The following is a 21,891-nucleotide window of genomic DNA, read 5'->3' as shown; positions in this document are numbered from 1 at the left end:
TTACAGATTTGCACTTTGGCCCAGTTGGTCGTAAAGTGAAATACGGACCGTAAAGAGGTATACGGCCCGCAAACCACCAGGTCATATTCCAACTCAAAAAACTTCAACTTTCTGTCAAATGTTCAAATGGTTAAATATGACTTGGAATACGGCCCGTAAATCGAAATACGGACCGTAAACTGCGATCGTAAATCGCCATGATCCTCAGCATACCTTTCTGGTTTTGATATGCTTAAATATGACCACGATATACGGCCCGTAAATTGGAATACGGCCCGTAAACTAGGTACGGCCACTGTGCACTTCCACTACTATTCATAAAAATTAGATTTTAAGTTAAGTATAAGGGACCCTTTTACATTCCATTCATTTCATTTTCACTCCACACTTCACGAAACATCTAGAATACTCTCTAATATTCATCCACAAGAGAAGAAAAGGAAAAATCAAGATCAACAACATTAAATCCATGAAATTAAGAGTGTGAAACTCATCAAAGTTCATCTACACCAAGAAATTGCAAAGGAAGTGAAGTAGGGTTTTTGGTGTAGAAGAGTATTGCTACTCAAGGCTTGTTCCTACCCTATCTAAGGTAAGTTTTATGAATTTCTCATGATGATTGAAGTATTTATACGTTGAAACACTTGGATTATAGAAGAGTGTAGTAAATGGGTCACAAAATGTGAATAGTGCCCTAGTTGAATGATAGTTGGATTGAATTATGAATGTTGATGAGTTGGGAGTATAAATATGTTATAAATGACGTGTAGACTATGAAATAGGTGTGATGTATGAGAAAATGTGATGATGAGCTAAAACCCATACATGTGGGGAAATTGGAGAAAATGGTGGAATGTGGTAAATGTAGATAAATGACAATTGTTGATACGATATTGTGAGTATTGTTGTGAATGTTTGGTAGTTGAAATGAAACATGGGAAAAGTATTAGAAACAAAGGAAATGTTGCCCAATTTCCCCTAGAAATAGTAGTGCGTTCTTCCCGTCGATTGACTAACGATGGTACGAATTCTCTCTTGAAGATAGAGATGTGACATCAAAGGAAATCAAGCAAACGATAGCATAGTTAAATGACAAAGGTATGTGAGGCTAGTCCTTTATTTCTAATGGCATGAATCTCATAGCATAGTTTTTCTTCCTCTTCATGAGTTCCTATATTCCGGAAAGCTAAAAGCCTATATCTATGAATTGTAATATAAGATAAGAGATATGATATGATGATCCAAAATGGTATGATGTTATTTATTGCTCACACTCACCTTATATGTTAGTTCCTTCAAGGTGAGGCAGAATGTCAATAATTGCTCCATAATGAAATCGGGGGATCACGACCTTACGTCACCCCGATAAAGTAAAGTTGTTCATAAGCATTATGCATGTATTCTGATAAGTATATTATGATGAGTATGTATGATAACGATGATATAACACCGCGCCTAATTGGCCGGGCAGTCACCGCTAAGGCGGGCAGCTATACGATACACCATGGCCAAATGGCATGGGCAGACACCACTAGTGGGCGGCATGAGATGATACCCCGGACGCGGGAGGCCTGGACGCACGCTAATGTTATAATTATCACACTGATCCGATATGGACGGGCAGCTCATATATATTACTACATCGCACCTATACGGGCGGGCCGCTTATACATTATGCATATATGATATGATAACAAGTATGAGTAAGACAGCATGACTTAATTCTTTTATACTTGACAGTCAGATATAGATGTTCCATATGGATATTTCCTTTATGTCATTGTCCTGTTTCATTGTTTTTGCCTCTCATACTCAGTACAATGTGCGTACTGACGTCCGCTTTTTTTGGACGTTATGTTCATGCCCACAGATAGACAGGGAGGAGAGCTCGACCCAGACCAGCAGTAGCTGTCAGCTGATTGAAAGCACTCCTTTTTTCGGAGGTGCTTATGACAATTCTTTTTTATGTATATGTATTTTTTGGCATGACGGGGTCTTGTCCCGTCCTTATGTTTAGCACTCCAGTTGAGGCTCGTAGATGCGCAGTGTGGTTTAGATGGTCTCACGAGATGCTATTATATATATATATATATATATATATATTATTTTGATGGCCGAGAGGCAAATGTATATAAAAGTATTTATGTTTCCAAATAAAATATGATTTTCCTACAATTTGAGTATAAAGCTAATAAAGACCACCAAATGAGCAAGATAAGTAGTAGCACGAGTGGTGCTCGGTGGCTAGCCCCGGGTACCCGTCACGGCCCCTAGCTGGGTCGTGACAATAAGATCAGGATGGGTTGATGACAGACACACAGACTCGTTTTATCAGACTCTCCTATATGATGTGAGTTTACATTGGGATTTAGAAGTCACCAGTCATTCGACTTCAAGGGGATTCTGAGTATTTGATAGTCGGTATTATTCTGAGAATCATTATGGTCGAGTTACTTCGAGTCTTAATTATGACCTTAAACTCGAGAATGTGAAATGGTTAGGTAAGTTGGATTGCAGTTGTAATTGTCTTCTAGATTGTTAATATAACTTCTAAATGTGATGTTGCTTGGCCGACGAAGGAAGTAGAGATTGTATCAACCTTCGGAATATGTGGTATTTCTAGCTAATCCTCATAAAAAGTTGTTGAAAAGCGATAAAAGAGATAAGTCACGAGTAGCTATATCGAGTATTATGTATACCCTTATGATTGATTTTACGACATGTTAAAAGTATTGATTATGTTGTATGTCAAAATTGAGGTAGCAAGCACTACAGAGAGAATAAGGATTGGGTTTTCTTGGGAATTAAAGTCAAATAGCGGTAACACGACAAAAAATGTAAGCACGAGCATAGGAAAAAAAAGGTTATGATATCATAAAGGGGAGAGAAACTTGGACAAGGATAACCTATACCCATTGAGGATCAGGTAATACATTTAAGGAAAGTTAAGATGAAAGCAGGAAAGAAGGAAAGCAGACAATAGTATGTTATTTAAGTAAATCAATGGGAGATAGTGTAATGTTGTACGTGACAAAGGATGAACGTGAGGACCCCCGAACAAACCTATACGTCTTCATAACCAGAACTAAGAAGGTTGTAAATAATGGACAAAGGTCCATCCTTGAGAAGAAATAAACAGGTTTTATGAGAGCGTCGATGAAATGGGAAAGTGAGTAATAGGAGAAAGGTGATTTTGGAAGAAAAGTAAAGAGAATATTAAGATCCTTTTGAGGAAAGATTAGGCCGTCAAGGACCAGTACGTCTACGAGAATATGTGACTCGTTACAAATATGTGCAACCGACCAGATAAATTTAGATGGGAAATAGTCATGACTAAGATGAGTTACGAATTTGCTGAGAGTATGTACTTGCAAGAAAAAGGAGAACTAGTGGGATGTTAAATATAGAATAATGGGCAAACACCCTAATGGGGGAAGATGAGACAAAAAAGTATTGGATCAGATGTAGGCCTTGTTAAAAGATGGAAATATGGTAATAAAGAAATTGGAAACTACCTCAAAGGGATGTTACACTAGCAGGCCAATAAGATGAAAGGACGATTTGATGATAAAAATAACCAGTCAGTCAAGTGCATGACTAAGTAAATGTCACGCCCCAAACTGAGGAGTCGTGATGAGTGCCCGACCTTTTCTGATCAAGCACTCCTACTTTCGAACTTGAAAATCATTGAGCAATATAGTGGCCTATATATGACTTTTAACTAAATTATACACATCGGTGATATCAACATAACAAACTCCACGTCCAAAACTCATAACTATTATTTACATATATGTACAGAAAATAACACTATAAGCCGACTAGGTCGCTACATATGTCGTATAATGGAATAAGAACTGACAAGGCTATCTAACTTTCTAACTACATACAAATGTGTACAAACCTCTTATGGAATATAAACTTTAGGAAGGACAGGATAAGGTCTCGTCATACTCATGTGTACATATCGAAATATCATACCAAAAGACTGCAGCTCCGGACCAAGTGGAGCACACTGACTACAGCCGAGAGAAAATCCTACTGTGCTGGGCTGCTCAACTGACAACCTGAACCTGCGGGCATGAACGCAGCGTCCACTAGAAGGGACATCAGTACAAATAATATACTGAGTATATAAGGCATGAACATAACATAAGAAGGAACGTGGAACATAACATGAGACCAAGATAACCTGTCATCTGGGAACGTATAATATGTAATGCTTCAATCATAGAAATCATATGTAAGTAAGCACATACACACACACATATATCGACCTTACGTTACTCTGATAGAGTGATAGCTTCCTTGAGTTCTAATGCATGCTTCATGTTATGTATTCGTATGATTACACCGTGCCTAGCTGGCCGGGTAGACACCACTACTGAGGGCGTAGTGGGTAGCTATGATGATGATTACACCATGTCTAGATGGCATGGGCTGACACCACTAGTGGGTGGCATGAGATGTTTACCCCGGACGCAGGGTAATGATGACCACACCCTACCTATATGGTCGGGCAGTTATATATATATATATATATGATGATTATATAAGTTAGCATGCATGACTCCGCCTTTAGAGGCAATCAGTTACAGGTTATCCCTTTATTTTATATTCTTGCATCCTTTTATCATGTTATTATGTATGCCTTACATACTCAGTACATTGTTCGTACTGACGTCCTTTCTTTTTATGGACGTTGTGTTCATGCCCACAGGTAGACAGGAAGGCGGCCCATATTCTTAGGAGCTATATCAGCTTATACAAAAGCACCCCACTACTCCGGAGGTGCAGCTTATTGATGCATTCTTTTGTGTTCATATTTGGGTATGACGGGGTCCTGTCCCGTCCTTATGTCTCAGTACTCTAGTAGAGGCTCGTAGATGCGTATGCGTGGGTATTAGATGTCTCATGAATACATAGTGCATGCTTTGTACATCGTTTTGGTAGCTTCGTGGGCTGATGTATGTATATATATGTACACATGTTTCATAAATGTTAATGACCATCTTATGAGGAGTTTCGTGTCGAAAATGATATATGCCCAGGGTCAGTATGATACATATCATGATGAGTGGTGTTCGACGGTCAGCTCCGGGTACCCGTCATGGCCCACTAGTTGGGTTGTGACAAAAGTGGTATCAGAGCGGTTTCGTCCTAGGGTGTGTCTACGAGCAGTTTCCAGCAGAGTCTTGTTTATGGGTGTGAAGCGTGCCATACTTATAAATAAGAGGCTGAGGGACATTTAGGAAAACTGACTGTCTTTCTTCTCATTAGATCGTGCGATAGAGCTTATTATGTTATAAGATTTCCTTTTCCTTAATTGTGCTTTATGATTTCAGCCATGCTGGCAAAGAGGAAAGCCACAGCCGCCTAGAAGGGCAAGGCCACGACAGAAAGGCGGATGGAAAGGGAGTCACCAACCAATATAGAAGAAGGTGAATCCCACAATGAGGCTCCATCCTATGCCTCCCACACTCAACCTATTCTAGAAGAACAAGAAGGGGTCTCTACTCCAGCTCCTATGCCTCCGGTTCCTCTACCAGGTGCTACGGGTCAATAGATGACCGAGGCTATTTAGCTATTGGCTCAGTTGGTTGCCACTCAAGCTCAACGACAGAGTACGGGCCCAGGTGATCGGGCGGTTAGTGCAAGGACTCATGATTTTATGAGTTTAAATGCTCCAAAAAATTTCGGGTCAAAGCCGGATGAAGACCGGCAAAGCATTATAGATGAGATATTGAGGAAGTTGAGGATCATCCATACTTCGAATACCGAGTCAATGGAGCTGGCATCTTATAGGTTGCGGGATGTGTTGGTTCTATGTTATAATAATTAGATTTCTTCAACAACACAACAACCCAGTGAAATCCTACAACGTGGGGTCTGGGGAGGGTAGAGTGTACGCAGACCTTACTCCTACCAAGGTAGGACGGCTGTTTCCGAAAGACCCTCGGCTCAATAAAAAACATAAAAAGAGGTCAGATAAGGCTAGGAGATTCAAATCGATATGGAAATGAAGTAACGCAAGCGACACAGATAACATAGAATAATCAAAGCATAGGAAATAACAGATAATATCATAAATCAGAGCAGAAGAAATTATACTACGATAATGCGACTACTAATAAGACAGGATAATGAGACTATCTACTAGCCTTCTACCCTAATGTGGGTCCTCCAAACCCTCCTATCTAAGGTCATGTCCTCGGTAAGCTATAACTGCGCCATGTCGTATCTAATTACCTCTCCCCAATACTTCTTTGTCCAACCCCTACCTCGCCTGAAACCATCCATGGCCAACCTCTCACACCTCCGCACTGGGGCATCTGTGTCTCTCCTCTTCACATGCCCAAACCATCTCAATCTCTCTTCTCGCATCTTGTCTTCCACCGAGGCCACTCCTACCTTGTCCCGAATATCCTCATTCCTAATCCTGTCACTCCTGGTGTGGCCACACATCCATCTCAACATTCTCATCTCAGCAACTTTCATCTTTTGAACGTGAGAAATCTTCACTGGCCAACACTCCGCCCCATACAACATAGTCGGTCTAACCACCACTTTGTAGAACTTTCCCTTAAGTTGTGGTGGCACCTTCTTGTCACATAGCACTCCGGAAGCAAGTCTCCATTTCATCCACCATGCCCCAATACGATGTGTGACATCATCGTCAATCTCCCCGCTGCCTTGCATAATAGACCCAAGATATTTGAAACTACTTTTCTTCTGGATGGCTTGGGTACCAAGCCTCACTTCCAACCCAGCCTCCTGAGGTGCTTTACTAAACTTACACTCTAAGTACTCTGTCTTGGTCCTACTTAGCTTAAACCCTTTAGACTCCAGAGTTTGTCTCCAATCCTCCAGCTTAGCATTAACTCCGCTACGAGTCTCGTCGATCAAGACTATGTCATCCGCGAAAAGCATACACTATGGCACCTCACCTTGAATTTTCCGCGTCAATCCATCCATCACCAAGGCAAATAAAAATGGACTAAGAGCTGATCCTTGATGCAACCCCATCACAACTGGAAAGTGCTTTGAGTCTCCTCCTACTGTCCTTACCCTGCCTTTGGCTCCCTCATACATGTCCTTGATCACCCTAATATACGCCACAGGTACACCTTTAGCCTCCAAGCATCTCCATAGGATCTCTCTTGGAACTTTGTCGTAAGCCTTTTCTAGGTCGATGAATACCATGTGTAAGTCCCTCTTCCTCTCCCTATACTGCTCCACCAGTCTCCTCACAAGATGGATGGCTTCTGTAGTTGAGCGTCCCGGCATGAATCCAAACTGATTCTCTGAAATAGACACGCCTTTCCTCACCCTCATCTCCACCACCCTTTCCCACTCTTTCATAGTATGGCTTAGCAGCTTGATACCTCTATAGTTGTTGCAACTCTGGATATCTCCCTTGTTCTTGTATAGAGGGACCATTACACTCGACCTCCATTCTTCAGGCATCATTGTCGTCTTAAAGATGACATTAAACAACCCAGTCAGCCACTCCAAACCTGTCGGGCCCGCACTCTTCCAAAATTTCCCAAGAATCTCGTCAGGTCTGGTCGCTCTTCCCCTGCGCATCCTACGAACAACACCCTTAACCCCCTCAACCTTAATACTCCTACAATACCTAAAATCGTGACGCCTTCCTATATGTTCTAAATCTCCCAACACAATGTCTTTATCCCCTTCTTCATTTAAGAGTTTGGAGAAGTATGACTGTCATCTCCGTCTAATGAGAGTCTCCTCTACCAATACTTTTCCATGCTCGTCCTTGATGCACTTCACTTGAACCACATCACGTGCCTTTCTCTCCCTCGCCTTGGCTAGCCTGAACAATTTCTGATACCCTCCTTTCTCTTCTAGTTCAGCATAAAGGCGTTTAAAAGCTGCCATTTTTGCCGTCGAAACCGCTAACTTCGCCTCCTTCCTCGCCATCTTATAAAGTTCCCTATTCGTCCACTGCTCCACCTCATCCTTGCTTTCTATCAACTTCACATACGCCACCTTCTTTGCTTCCACCTTCCCTTGAACTTCTCCATTCCACCACCAGTCCCCTCGATGCTGGCCACGACTACCTGTCGACACCCCCAACACTTCCCTTGCTACCGCCCTAATACACCTAGCCGTCCTATCCCACATACTTGTCACATCCCCAGTACTATCCCAAGCACCCATAACCTTCAATTTCTCTCCCATCTCCATGGCACTAGTCGTGGTCAAACTCCCCCATCTGATCCTAGGTCGGTCATCCACGACCCTCTTCTTCCTCGTCATCTTGATCCCTAAATCCATCACCAAGAGCTTATGTTGGGTTGTAAGATAGTCGCTCGGAATGACCTTACAGTCTTTGCACAGACTTTTATCGTCCTTCCTAAGGAGTAAAAAGTCTATTTGGGTCTTAGCCACTGAACTACGGAAGGTTACCAAGTGCTCTTCCATTTTTGAGAAACTCGAATTGTCTATCACCAACCCGAAAGCTCTTGTAAAATCCAAAAGTGAGACTCCTCCTCCATTCCTGTCCCCGAAGCCAAAGCCTCCATGCACATCATCATAACCTCCTGAAATAGGCCCGATGTGCCCATTGAAATCACCTCCCATGAATAACTTCTCATTAGGCGGTATGCCTCCCACTAATTCGTCCAAATCCTCCCAAAGGCGCCTCTTCTTCTCCTCGCCTAAGCCCACTTGCGGCGCATATGCACTAATAATGTTCAAAGTGAGCCCTTCAACGACCACTTTAATCGACATCATCCTATCAGTGGCTCTCCTAACCTCTACAACCTGGTCCCTTAAATCACTATCTACTAAAATGCCCACCCCATTTCTATACTTCGACCTACCAGAGAACCACAACTTATACCCGTCTACCTCTTTAGCTTTAGGACCTACCCATTTAGTCTCTTGGACACAAGCTATATTAATCTTCCTCTTCTTAAGAATCTTAACTAGCTCTATGGACTTCCCCGTTAACGTCCCAATGTTCCAAGACCCTACTCTCAACCTAGAGGCTCCTTTAACCCACTTACCCCTCCTAACCCTCGCCCCCGTCCCCGAACGAGAACATGACCCTAGTCTACCATCACTAACCAAAGCCACCAAAATAAGTATGAACTAATAAATTATTCAAAGGTCTAAAGTCAGCAAAAAATAACTACTGGTGTATGGACAAATACTGGATATGACAACTAGAGGTACCAACTCCAGTTGAACTGAACCTGGTTGTCGCCGGAAAACACTGTTCACGGTCGAGTTACTTTTCTTCAAGAGGGGAAAATGTATCTCCCTCGGTTTGGCAAGAGTTCGTGAATGCTTTTATCCATCATTATTTACCACCCGAGGTCCGTCAGGCCAGAGCTGATAAATTCCTGAATCTTAAGCAAGGGAATATGAGTGCCCGGGAGTACAACCTTCACTTTAATTCATTGGCTAGGTATGGCCCGACTATGGTAGCTGACATGGGAGATAAAGTACATCGATATCTGAGTGGCTTAGGGACACATTGTTCAAAGACTGCCTCACAGCCTCACTACAGGAGGGGATGGACATTTCCCATATTCAGGCTCATGCCCAAAACATAGAGAAGCAATAGCAGCCACACCAGGGCGAGCGTGATATGGATAGAGGGCATAGTAAGAGAGCTAGATCTGCGGGTGCTAGTAGTGAGTATAGAGGGGATCAGCGAAAATAGTACTCTAGATATTCAGGTCAGTCCTCAGCCAATTCACCTCCTCGATTCGCGGGCAGGCGATTTGATCGCCCCATTTATTCTGGTTCAGGTCAGAGTTCGAGAGTCTCAGGTTCTCAGTTTTGAGGTGATCCTAGTCAGAGGAGACCACCGGTGCCGTGATGTAGCTAGTATGGTAGATTACATTCAGGTTAGTGTCGCCGAGTTCAGATGCTTGCTATGCCTGTTGTCAGGTTGGACATATGATGCATGATTGTCCATCAATTGGTGGTAGAATTGGGGCCCAACCCATAGGATCAGTAGTTGGTTCTTCCCCATTCGTTCGCCCGATGAGGCAGACTTCCCAGACTTCAGCAGGCTGTAGTAGGGCCAGAGGGGGAGCATGGCACCTAGCCTCGTATTTATGCTTTAGACGGACGTCAGGATCTTAAGTCCTCCCCAGATATGGTTACAGGTACACTATCCATATTCTCCCATGATGTTTATGCATTGATTGATCTGGGTTCTAACTTTTCGTATATTACTCTATATATTATTGATCGTATTAGGGTGAAACCCGGGCTAATAAAGCATTTTGAAGTATCTACCCCTGATGGTGACTCGGTAATACCTAGACAAATGTATAAAAATTGTGTGATTGTGGTATGTGATTGTCCGACTAAAGTTGATTTGGTCGAGCTGTAAATGTTAGATTTTGATGTGATTATGGGCATGGATTGGGTGGCTTCTTGTTATACTAATGTAGATTGCAGAACAAAAATAGTTCAATTCCAATTTCTAGGAAAACCAGTGCTTGAATGGAAAGGTAATACAACATCTCCTACAGGTAGGTTTATTTCCTACCTCAAGGCGAGGAAGATGATCGCTAAAGGCTATATTTATCATTTAGTCCGAGTTCATGACACCGAAGCAAAGAGGCCAACTCTTCAATCCATCTCGGGAGTGAAATGAATTTCCTGATGTAATTCCAAATGAACTTCCAGGCCTTCCACCGGAGCGGGAGATTGATTTTGCTATTGACGTGTTGCCGGATACTAAACCTATATTCCTCCTTACAAAATGGCTCTTACAGAATTGAAGGAGTTAAAGGCACAATTGAAGGATTTGCTTGAGAAGGACCCAGTTCGTCACCATGAGGAGAACCTATCTTGTTCGTAAGAAATAAAGATGGATATTTGCGAATATGCATCAACTATAGGTAGTTGAACAAGGTGACGATAAAAAATAAATACCATCTTCCGAGAATCGATGATTTGTTTGATCAATTGCAAGGTGCCAAGTCATTTTCAAAGATTAATCTGAGATCGGGGTATTACCAAGTGAGAATCAAGGAGGAAGATATCACGAAAACGGCTTTCAGAACTAGATATGGCCATTCAGGTTGGATGTCATTTGGGTTGACTAATGCTCCAGCGGTGTTCATGAATCCGATGAATAATTTGTTCAGACCTTTCCTGGATATATTTGTAATTGTATTTATCGATGACATTTTGGTATATTCTAGCTCGGAAATAGAGCATGCAGATCATCTACGTACTGTCCTTGGAATTCTTCAGACTCTAGAGTTACATGCAAAATTCTCAAAATGTGAGTTTTGGCTGAACTCTGTGACTTTTCTGGGCCATATTTTCTCAGCTGATGGCATTCGCGTAGATACTCAAAATATTGAAGCTATGAAGACTTGGCCAAGGCCTACAATACCTACAGAGGTTCATAGCTTTTTGGGACTAGCAGGCTATTATAGAAGATTTGTGGAAGGATTTTCTTCTATTTCAACACTGTTAATGAAGCTAACTCGGAAATCAACAAAATTTCAGTGGATCGATACTTGTGAACGCAGTTTCCAGGAATTGAAAGACAAATTAACTTCAGCCCCAGTCTTGACACTTCCAGAAGGACCTGATGGTTATCTGTTTATTGTGATGCCTCCGGTGTCAGATGGGCTATGTGTTGATGCAGCACGGTAAAGTCATAGCCTATGCTTCCTGACAGTTGCGGAAACATGAAAAGAACTATCCGACCCATGATCTCAAATTAGCTGCGGTTATTCATGCGCTAAAAATGTGGAGACATTACTTGTACAGTGTACATTTTGATATTTATACAGATCATAAGAGTCTCCAATATATTTTCAAGTAGAAGGAGTTAAATCTACGACAGAGGCGGTGGTTAGAACTATTGAAAGATTATGATGTGAGTATTTTATATTTTCCTAGAAAGGCGAATGTAGTGGTTGATGTACTTAGCTGCAAATCAATGGGTAGTCCATGTGATGTACGCCCGGAGAAGAAATAATTAGTCCATGAGCTCCACTAGCTAGCTAGCCTAGGAGTTCGTTTAATGGACTCGGGCGATACAGGAGTCACCATCCATAACCCAACTGTCTCATCTCTAGACATGGATGTGAAAAAGTATCACTATGAATATCCCCAGTTGAGTCACTATAGAGATGCATTTCCTGAGAAGGAGAAGTCACCATTTGAGGCTTCTGCAGATGGAGTTCTCAGGTATCGAGGCAGGCTGCGTGTGCCAGATGTGGCAGGACTACGTCATCAGATTCTGGAAGAAGCTCATTACTCCCGTTATTCTATTCATCCAGAGGCAACAAAGATGTATCACGATCTCAAGTTAATATATTGGTGAGATGGAATGAAGAAAGATATAGCAGAACTTGTAGCCCAGTGTCCCAATTGTCAACAAGTGAAGATCGAACATCGGAAGCCGGGAGGATTATTGCAAGCGATAGAAATTCCAACTTGAAAATGGGAAGTAATTAACATGGATTTCATTGTAGTCTTCCCTCGTTCTCGGCGCATATATAACTCCATATGGGTAATTGTTGATAGAATCACGAAGTCGGCTCATTTTCTACTTGTCAGAACTACCTATGCAGCAGAAAATTATGCAAAGCTGTACCTTAAAGAAGTAGTGCGGCTTCATAGTGTCCCTGTGTCTATTATTACTGACAGAGGAGTACAATTTACAGCTAAATTTTGGAAGTCCTTTCAAGAAGGTTTGGGTACTCAAGTGAGGCTTAGCACAACTTTTCATCCACAAACTGATGGGCAATCTGAACCCACCATTCAGACCTTAGAAGATATATTACCGGCATGTGTGCTAGATTTCGGAGGTAGTTGGCATGATCACTTACCTCTTATTGAGTTTGCATGAAACAACAGTTATCATTCCAGTATTCAGATGGCCCCGTATGAATCTCTATATGGAAGGAAATGTAGATCGCTAATTGGGTGGTTTGAAGTAGGAGAGGTACAACTAATAGGTTCGGAGTTGATTCAACAAGCGGTGGAAAATATCAAGGTTATCCGATATCGATTGTTGACAGCCCAAAGTCGCCAAAAATCTTATGTGGACAACCGTCGACGAGACTTAGAATTTCAAGTTAATGATAGGGTATTCCTGAAGGTATCACCGATGAAGGGAGTAATGAGATTTGGCAAGAGGGGAAAATTGAGTCCTGGATATATTGGACCTTATAAGGTAGTCCGCAAGATAGGCCAAGTAGCTTATGAATTGGACTTACCTCCAGGACTTGAATCAGTCCATCCAGTTTTCTATGTATCGATGCTCCGTAAATGTGTCGGAGATCCTTCTAGGATCGTGCATGTAGATGATGTTCAGGTTACGGAGAAGTTGGCTTATGAGGAGGTACCCATTGCCATACTAGATAGACAAGTACTGAAACTTAGAAATAAAGAGGTCGCCTCAGTTAAGGTCTTGCGGAGAAACAATAACAGAGAGAAAATGACTTGGGAAGCGGAAGAAGACATGAAGTCCAAATATCCGCAATTGTTTCCACCCCCGAAAGATACTCAAGATGAGACGTCATTATCATAATGTGTGTAATCCTTTCTTTTTAATGCTTTTGGTCGTGTGTGACCATAATTTCTTGCCATTGTGTGGAAGCCCTATGAGGCGATGTTATTGTGGGTTGTTGTGACAGGATTGTAGTGCTATATTACAGGGGAAACTCTGGCGAAACTTCTGTAGAATTCCCCGAGAACATAACATTCGAGGACGAATGTTTTTAAGGGGAGGGGGGAGAGTGTTACACCTCAGAAAAATTCATGTCGTTGCGCGGTAAGTAGACTAATGCAGGGTAAGATGTCTATGATGTCCCTACAAGTAAGGAGGGGTACTTAATGATTCTAATCAAGATTCAAAAGACATTTGAGGCAAGAGAGTAAAGTTCGTCAAAATGAAACTTCACTGTTGTTCTGCAAAAAAAAGGGTTCGACGGTCGTTCTTTGTACCGTCGGACGGGTCGACGCTTCGTTGATTGTGCCGTAAAATTGATTTAGTGCAAAGAATATTCGATGGAGAAGATCGATGCTCTGTCGATAAGTTCGACAGACCGTCCTTCTCACCGTAGAATGAAAAGAAACAAAAGACTGCTTACTGGAAATTTCACGACTTTGACGGTCAGATCGACGCTCCGTCGATCCGATCGACGCTTCGTCGTTCGTACCGTATAACACCCGACGGGAAGCTTTTAAATTTAATATAAGGAGGAACCCAAATTCATTTCTCATCTTCTCCAACCTTCTCCACACCTCTAGAACCTTCCCCACACCATATCAACATAAACCCGTGATAAATAAAAGATTAAACACCAAAAATTAGTAGAATCAAGTACAAGGATGTTCTCTAGGGCTTGTGAAAATCAAGAATTCCTTTGAAATGAAAGCTAGGGTTTTCTCCAAGTAAAGTATTTCCATCCAAAGCTCATTCCTACACCATAAAAGGTGAGTTTTAGGTTCATTCCATGCTATTAAGAATATTGAGTGGTTGAAAGACTTGGATTATGGAAGAAAGTAGAGTATGGAGTTCAAATATGGAAATATTGGTATTCTTGAATAGTAATTTGACTTCAAACATAGTTCTTGATATGTATTGAGTATAATCTTGCTATGAATGGTATTAAAGATGTTGTAGAAGCATTGTATGAGAATTGATACAGTGTTGTGCCATAGTTAGGGTTATGAAGGATTTTGATAGGGAATGTTGAGAATTGAATAATGTCTAGCTTGATGAAGTTATTGATTAAGATATTGTGGGTGTCATTATTGTTGTTTGGGAGTTGTTTATTATGTGAAGGAAGTCATTGAAACAAAGGAAGTGCTGCCCAATTTTCGTTAGCCCTTAGTCGCCTTAGCTTAGCTTCAAGTATGCTTCCGGTTATCTAACCTTAGTACGAATTCTCTTGGAGGTAGAATCGTGAATTTGGAGGGAAGCGTTTAGTCGGACATGTTAAAGAGATGTAAAGGTGTGTAAGGCTAGTCCCCTTCTTTCAAAGGCATGACTCCTATGTTATAATTTTATCCATGTTTTCCATAACTCTCTTGTTTCTAAAAGCTAGATGTTCATGATTCTTAGAGTTTCGTATGATAATAAAGATGAGATGGTTTCTATAATGATTGTGATGATAATTCTACTTCTTGAGACTATGAAGCTTATGAAATGAAGTTATTATGAGTTGATGATCTTATTCTATGGTTTCATTGATGTTATTTCTTGTCGTAGTCTTACCTCATGACGTTAGTTCCTTAAAGCTGAGACATAGCAATGATGATGTTCAATAATATAAATCGGAGGTTACCGACCTTACGTCACTCTGACAGAGTGATAGCTTCCTTGAGTTCTCATGCATGTTTCATGTTATGTATACGTATGATTACACCGTGCCTAGCTGGCCGGGCAGACACCACTACTGAGGGCGTAGTGGGTAGCTATGATGATGATTAAACCATGTCTAGATGGCATGGGCAGACACCACTAGTGGGCGGCATGAGATGTTTACCCTGGACGCGGAAGGCCCAGGCGCGGGCTAATGATGGTCACACCGTACCTATATGGTCGGGCAGTTATATACATATATATATATATATATATATATATATATATATATATATATGATACGATGTTGATGATTATATAAGTTAGCATGCATGACTCCGCCTTAAGAGGCAATCAGTTACAGGTTATCCCTTTATCTTATATTCTTGCATCCCATTATCATGTTATTGTGTATGCCTTACATACTCAGTACATTGTTCGTACTGACGTCCTTTCTTTTTGTGGACGTTGTGCTCATACCCACAGGTAGACAGGGAGGTGGTGCAGATTCTTAAGAGCTATACAGCTTATACAGGAGCACCCCACTACTCCGGAGGTGCAGCTTATTGATGCATTCTTTTGTGTTCATATTTGGGTATGACGGGGTCCTGTCTCGTCCTTATGTCTAAGTACTTCAGTAGAGGCACGTAGATGCATATGCGTGGGTAGTAGATGTCTCATGAATACACAATGCATGCTTTGTACATCGTTTTGGTAGCTTCGTGGGCTAATGTATGTATATATATATATATATATATATATATATATATATATATATATATATATATATATATATATATATATATATGTACACATGTTTCATAAATGTTAATGACCATTTTATGAGGAGTTTCGTGTTGAAAATGATATATGCCCAGGGTCAGTATGATAGATAGCATGATGAGTGATGCTCGGCAGTCACCTCCGGGTACCTGTTATGGCCCACCAGTTGGGTCGTGACATCCTCTTCTTGAAGATGTTTGGGTGAGTATTTTTAAGGTGGAAAAACCATGGAATTGAAGTGTTCTTGAATTTTGAGGTAAGATTTCATGTTAGTTTCATATTTATTAGTTTGTTTGGTAATTATGTTATGATTTGAGGAGAAGAAAAATTGGAGGAAAAGTTCAAATATGCATTTGATGATATCTTGAGTTGTGAATTAACTTGAGTTATAATTATTAGTATTTTTTTTAGCATAATCTTGTTATGAGGGATAATAATGATGTTAAGGAATTGTCGTATACGACTGTATAAGGGGTTGTATGAAGTTGTTGTTATGGATCGATTATGAAAAGATGTTTTGGGATTGAATGGAGCATTGTTTGAATGTAATATTTTGATTATGGAATTGTTGATGTTTTATTGTGCTTTTGGATTTTTTTTTGAAGGTTGGAGGGAGTACAATATATAGGGGAGATACTGCCCGAATTTCGTGAAATTCTAAAAGGATTTAATTTGAAGGCTTTAAGACAAGCATATGACGATAAGCCTAATAATAGTATGAATTCTCTTAATGTAGATTTGCGAGCCTGGGAGGATAAGCGTTAAGTGGTTAAGGAGACTAAAAAGGTATGTTCAGGCTAGTCCCTTTCTTTCTAAAGGCATGATTCTTTTCTTATGAACCCATACATGTTTTCCATAATATCCTTATTCCCAAAGAGCTAGAAGTTCATGATTCTCAAAGTTCTTCTATTGCTAAAGATAGATGTTTCCTATGATGATAATGATGATCCCATTTGTATAAATTCCAAAGCTTATGATCTTGATGCTATTATGAGATTTTTGAGTTTATTTCACGATTTTCTTGATTTTATTCATTGTTGATGATCTCACCTTATGATAATTGTTCCTTCAAGGTGAAATATAGCTATGATTATTGCTCCATAATATAAATCAGAGGTTACCAACCTTACGTCACTCCGATAGAGTAGTTGTTACACCTCAAAAGTTTGGGTTGCTGAGCGGTGAATGGACTAACGTAAGTTAAGGTGTATTCGATCTCCGTACAAGTAAGAAGGGATACTTAATGATTCTAATTAAGATTCCAAAGAGGTTAGAGGCAAGGGAGAAAAGTTCGTCAAATGAAACTCCACTGCAATTCTGCGAAAGGGGGGTTCGACGGTCGTTCTTTGTACCATCGGACGGGTCGACGCTTCGTCGATTGTTCCGTAGAATTCATTTAGCACAAAGACCATTCGACGAAGCAGATCGACGCTCCGTCGATCAGTTCGACGCTCCGTCGATTAGTTCGACGGACCGTCCTTCTCATCGTAGAATGAAAGGAAACGAAAGGTTGTTCACTGGAAATTTAACGACTTCGACGATCAGATCGACGCTCCGTCAATTCGATCGACGAATACCGTATATCTCGGTCGGGACTGATTTCAAGATTTTATATAGGGACCCTTCTCTCATTTTAATTCATTTCATTTCCACTTCTCCACACACCAAGAAGCCTCTAGAACTTTCTCCATTATTCATCCACAAGAAACCAAGGGAAATCCATGATCAACTACATCAAAACCATGAAATCAAGTGTATGAAACCTAACAAAAGTTCATCTACACCAAGAAAACTCAAGGGAAGTGAGTTAGGGTTTTGGTGCAAGAAGAGAAGTTCCACAAAAGGGTTGTTCATCCATCATCTAAGGTGTGTTTTATGATCATTCTTGGTTGTTTAAGGTGTTGAAAGTTAAAAGCACTTGGATTATAGAAAGATATAGGAAATGGGTCATAAATGAATGAATAGTGTCATTGTTGAGTAGTAGCTTGGGGTGAATTATGAATATTGGTATGTTGTGATTGTAAGTATGTTGTGACCGACATTTAGAACATGGAATAAGTATTATATGTGAGAAAATGCAATAATGAATTATGACCATGACTATGGAGAAAGTGGAGTGGAATGGCGAAATGCGGATAATGTAGATGAATGATGATTATTGCCTATGATATTGTAAATGTTGTTATGGTTGTTTGGGAGTTGAAATATGATATGGAGAAAGTAGTAGAAACAAAGGAAATGCTGCCCAACTTTTCCTAGAAATAGTAACACGTTCTTGTAGTCGATTAACTAATGTTGATGCGAATTCTCTTGAAGGTAGAAACGTGGGCATCGAAGGAGAACAAGCAAGCGATAGATTAGTTAAACGTAAAAGGTATGTGAAGATAGTCATTTCTTTCTATGGCATGAATCCTATGACGTGATTTTTCCTTCTTCTCCATGAATCTCCTACATCCCGGACAACTAAGAGTCTATGTTCATGAATAGCTATATGAGATAAGAGATATGTTACGAGCCCAATAAAGTTGATGATGAGCTTAAGTCTAAAGATTCTAGAGTTCATGATATGATGTTCCTATAAGTTAATGATGTTGTTTATTGTATACACTCATCTTATATACTATTTCCTTCAAGGTGAGGCAGAATACTTATAAATGTTCCATAATGGAATCGCGGGTTCACGACCTTATGTCACCTCGATAAAGTATAGCTATCTTTGAGTTACTATGCATGCATTATGATGTTTACATGATTGATGATATTACACCGCGCCTATATGGCCGGGCAGCACCGCTAAGGCGGGCGGCTTATAGATGATTACATCGTGTCTATATTGCACGGGCAGCACCACTAGTGGGCGGCATGGATGGTACCCCGAACGCGGGAGGCCTGGACGCTGGCTAATGATTATCACACCGATCTGATATGGACGGGCAGCTTATACATTTATGCATATATGATATGATGATGATTATGAAAGTAAGCAAGCATGCATTATTTCTTTCATGATTCACAGTCAGATACAGATTGCTCCTCAATTGATGCCTCCTCATTTCATTAATGCTTCATTATTGTTTATGCCTTACATACTCAGGACAATGTTCGTACTGACGTCCGTTTTCTCTGGACGCTGTGTTCATGCCCACAGGTAGACAGGGAGGTGATTTTGATCCAGATTCGTAGGAGCTATTAGCTGATTTGAAGAGCACTCCATTTTTCGGAGGTGCCATTGATTATTCTTTTGGTATATATGTATATGTATGTTGTGGGCACGACGGGGTCCTATCCCGTCCATATGTCTAGTACTCTAGTAGAGGCTCGTAGATGCGCAGTGTGGATAGTATGGTCTCACAAGTTCCTCGTTGTATATATATGTATGTATGTTATTTTGATAGCCGAAAGGCTCATGTATATAAAGTAAATATGTTTCAAATGATAATAATTACCATGGTTATGAGCATAAGATGCATGAATGAGAGCAGATGAGTAGTAGAACGAGTGGTTGTCGATGGTTTGCCCCTGGGTACCCGTCACGGCCCCTAGTCGGATCGTGACAAAAGTGGTATCAGAGCAGTTCAGTCCTGGGAAGTGTCTACGAGCCGTGTCTAGTAGAGTCTTATTTACGGTGTGTTGCACGCCACGCTAATAAACAAGAGGCTACAGGGCATTTAGGAAAAATGACCATCTTTCATCTTAAGAAATCGTGCGATAGAGCTGTATTATAAGATTATCCCCTCCCTAATTGTACGTTATAATTTCAGCAAAGCTGATGAAAAGAAAAGCTACGGCAGCCCAGAAGGGAAAGATGGTGATGGAAGAAGGGCTTGAACAAGATCCGTTTATAGATGTGGAGGAGGGAGAACCCCAGAATAAGGCCGCACCTCGGTTTTCCCATACTTCGCCCACTTTTGAGGATCAGAGGAGAGCCTCAGCTTTAGCTCCAACACCTCCCGTTCCTCCACCAGATGCCTCGGGCTAAGAGATGAGACAGGCTATTCTTTTACTGACTCAATTGGTAGCCGCTCAAGCTCAGCGGCAGGATGTGGCCCACGATAACAGGGGTTGGAGAAAGAGAGTTAATTCTTCAGGGTTTGATCATGAGTTTAGGGGTGCTCCAAGGCAACAATTCTCTAGGCACTCAGTTCGTTCAACAAGTGGTGCTCCTCTGCAGTTTCCTAGGTCCAGATTTGATGGACCTACTTATTTTAGGTCACCCCAGAGTCTCAGAGTTTCCAGTTCTCGGATTCGGAGTGGTTCTAGTCAGACGAGATCATCAGTACCACGATGTACTTAGTGTCGCAAGTTACATTGAGGACCATGTTACTTGGGCTCGGATGTTTGTTATACCTGTGCTCGGCCAGGCCATCTCATGCGCGACTGCCCATGGAGGCGTGGTAGAGATAAGGTTCGACCTATGGGGTTAGTAGCTGGTCTTTCATCATTGGTACGCCCTCCAAGGCCGAGGCCACAGATGTTAGTAGGCGGTGATAGAGACCAAAGAGGAACGCCCAGTCCAAGTGGATCCCAGCATCATATCCATGCATTAGCTGAGAGACAGGATCTTGAGTCTTCCCCTGATAATTTTCCAGGTATATTGTCAGTATCCTTTTATGATATGTACGCATCGATCGATTCGGTTCCCACGCCGTCATATTTTACTTCTGATGTTATTGGCTGTGTCGGAGTAAAAGTCTCGGCCAATCAAGCAAATCGAGATGTCTACGCTCGCTAGTGACCTAGTGATAGCCAGAATCGTGATTTACAAGTAAGTCGATTGATAGTGAGTGAATATAAATAATATGTGTATGTATATAGATACTGGAATTTTAGACCGAGTGTGCAGGCACAACTTATGAGACAAGCCTTGTTATTTATATCCTTTAATGGTAAGTGATCTTGCGTTGCTGAGTTGCGTATTATCTGTGTCCCGATATATGTCCTATTGAGACATCGGATGTGTTTTCTGGGCTATGTGCAGGTTTGGGAATGTTATGCTTACAAGAGAAACTCTGCCAAAATTTTCCTAGAATTTAAAGGAGATAAGATAGAAGCTTGTAATATGTCCTAAAGAGGGAAGATGTTGTGCAAAAAGTAATGGCAGGAAGAGATTAAACTAGGAGTATCATTGACAACTACAAGAGATGAGTAACGGTAATTATGAGATCAACATTCATAAGGTTGAAGTAGACGAATCCGCCGAGTCCTCTCACTTCGTTCGAGCTGAATTACATCTACCCTCGAACTCATCAAGGTTGGATTCTGATTGAGAAGTCGGGGTCCAGCCCTTATAGGAAATTTCCTATGAGATCGCATTCCATCGGTTTTTTAAGATGGTGACCAACACCACCGACGTGGACGAGCAGCTTGCTGCGATGGCGCAAACCATTGATTCCTTGAAAAAGTCCATGGAAGAAAAAGACCGTCAGATCGCCCAACTTATGATCAAATTGGAACTCTACAGCCCTGGCGAGTCAAGTCACAACCCAACACTTCAAGCAAAGTCCGTTGCAGAATCTCCTACCAAGAAGGCATCGCCTGCGGCTTCCAATCCAATGACAAGCAAAAGACAAAGAAGTAACTTACTATACCTTACCTCCTTGTGCCCATAGCTTGACCTCCGCCTTTGTTGCCAGCGCTTTCCCGGGCCGAGCCGGAATTTTGGATTCGAAAGGGCAGGCAAAGGCCGAAGCTGTTGTACACTACAGATTTGACTACTTGCAAACCTCTAACCAAGGCTTGCTTCTTAGGATCTAGTCCAGATAATCTATCTATGATCTTTC

The sequence above is a fragment of the Lycium barbarum genome, chromosome 5 (assembly GCF_019175385.1).
Source record: "Lycium barbarum isolate Lr01 chromosome 5, ASM1917538v2, whole genome shotgun sequence".
Lineage (NCBI taxonomy): Eukaryota > Viridiplantae > Streptophyta > Magnoliopsida > Solanales > Solanaceae > Lycium > Lycium barbarum.
The sequence above is the reverse complement of the archived record's forward strand: the minus strand, read 5'-3'. Positions refer to the sequence as shown.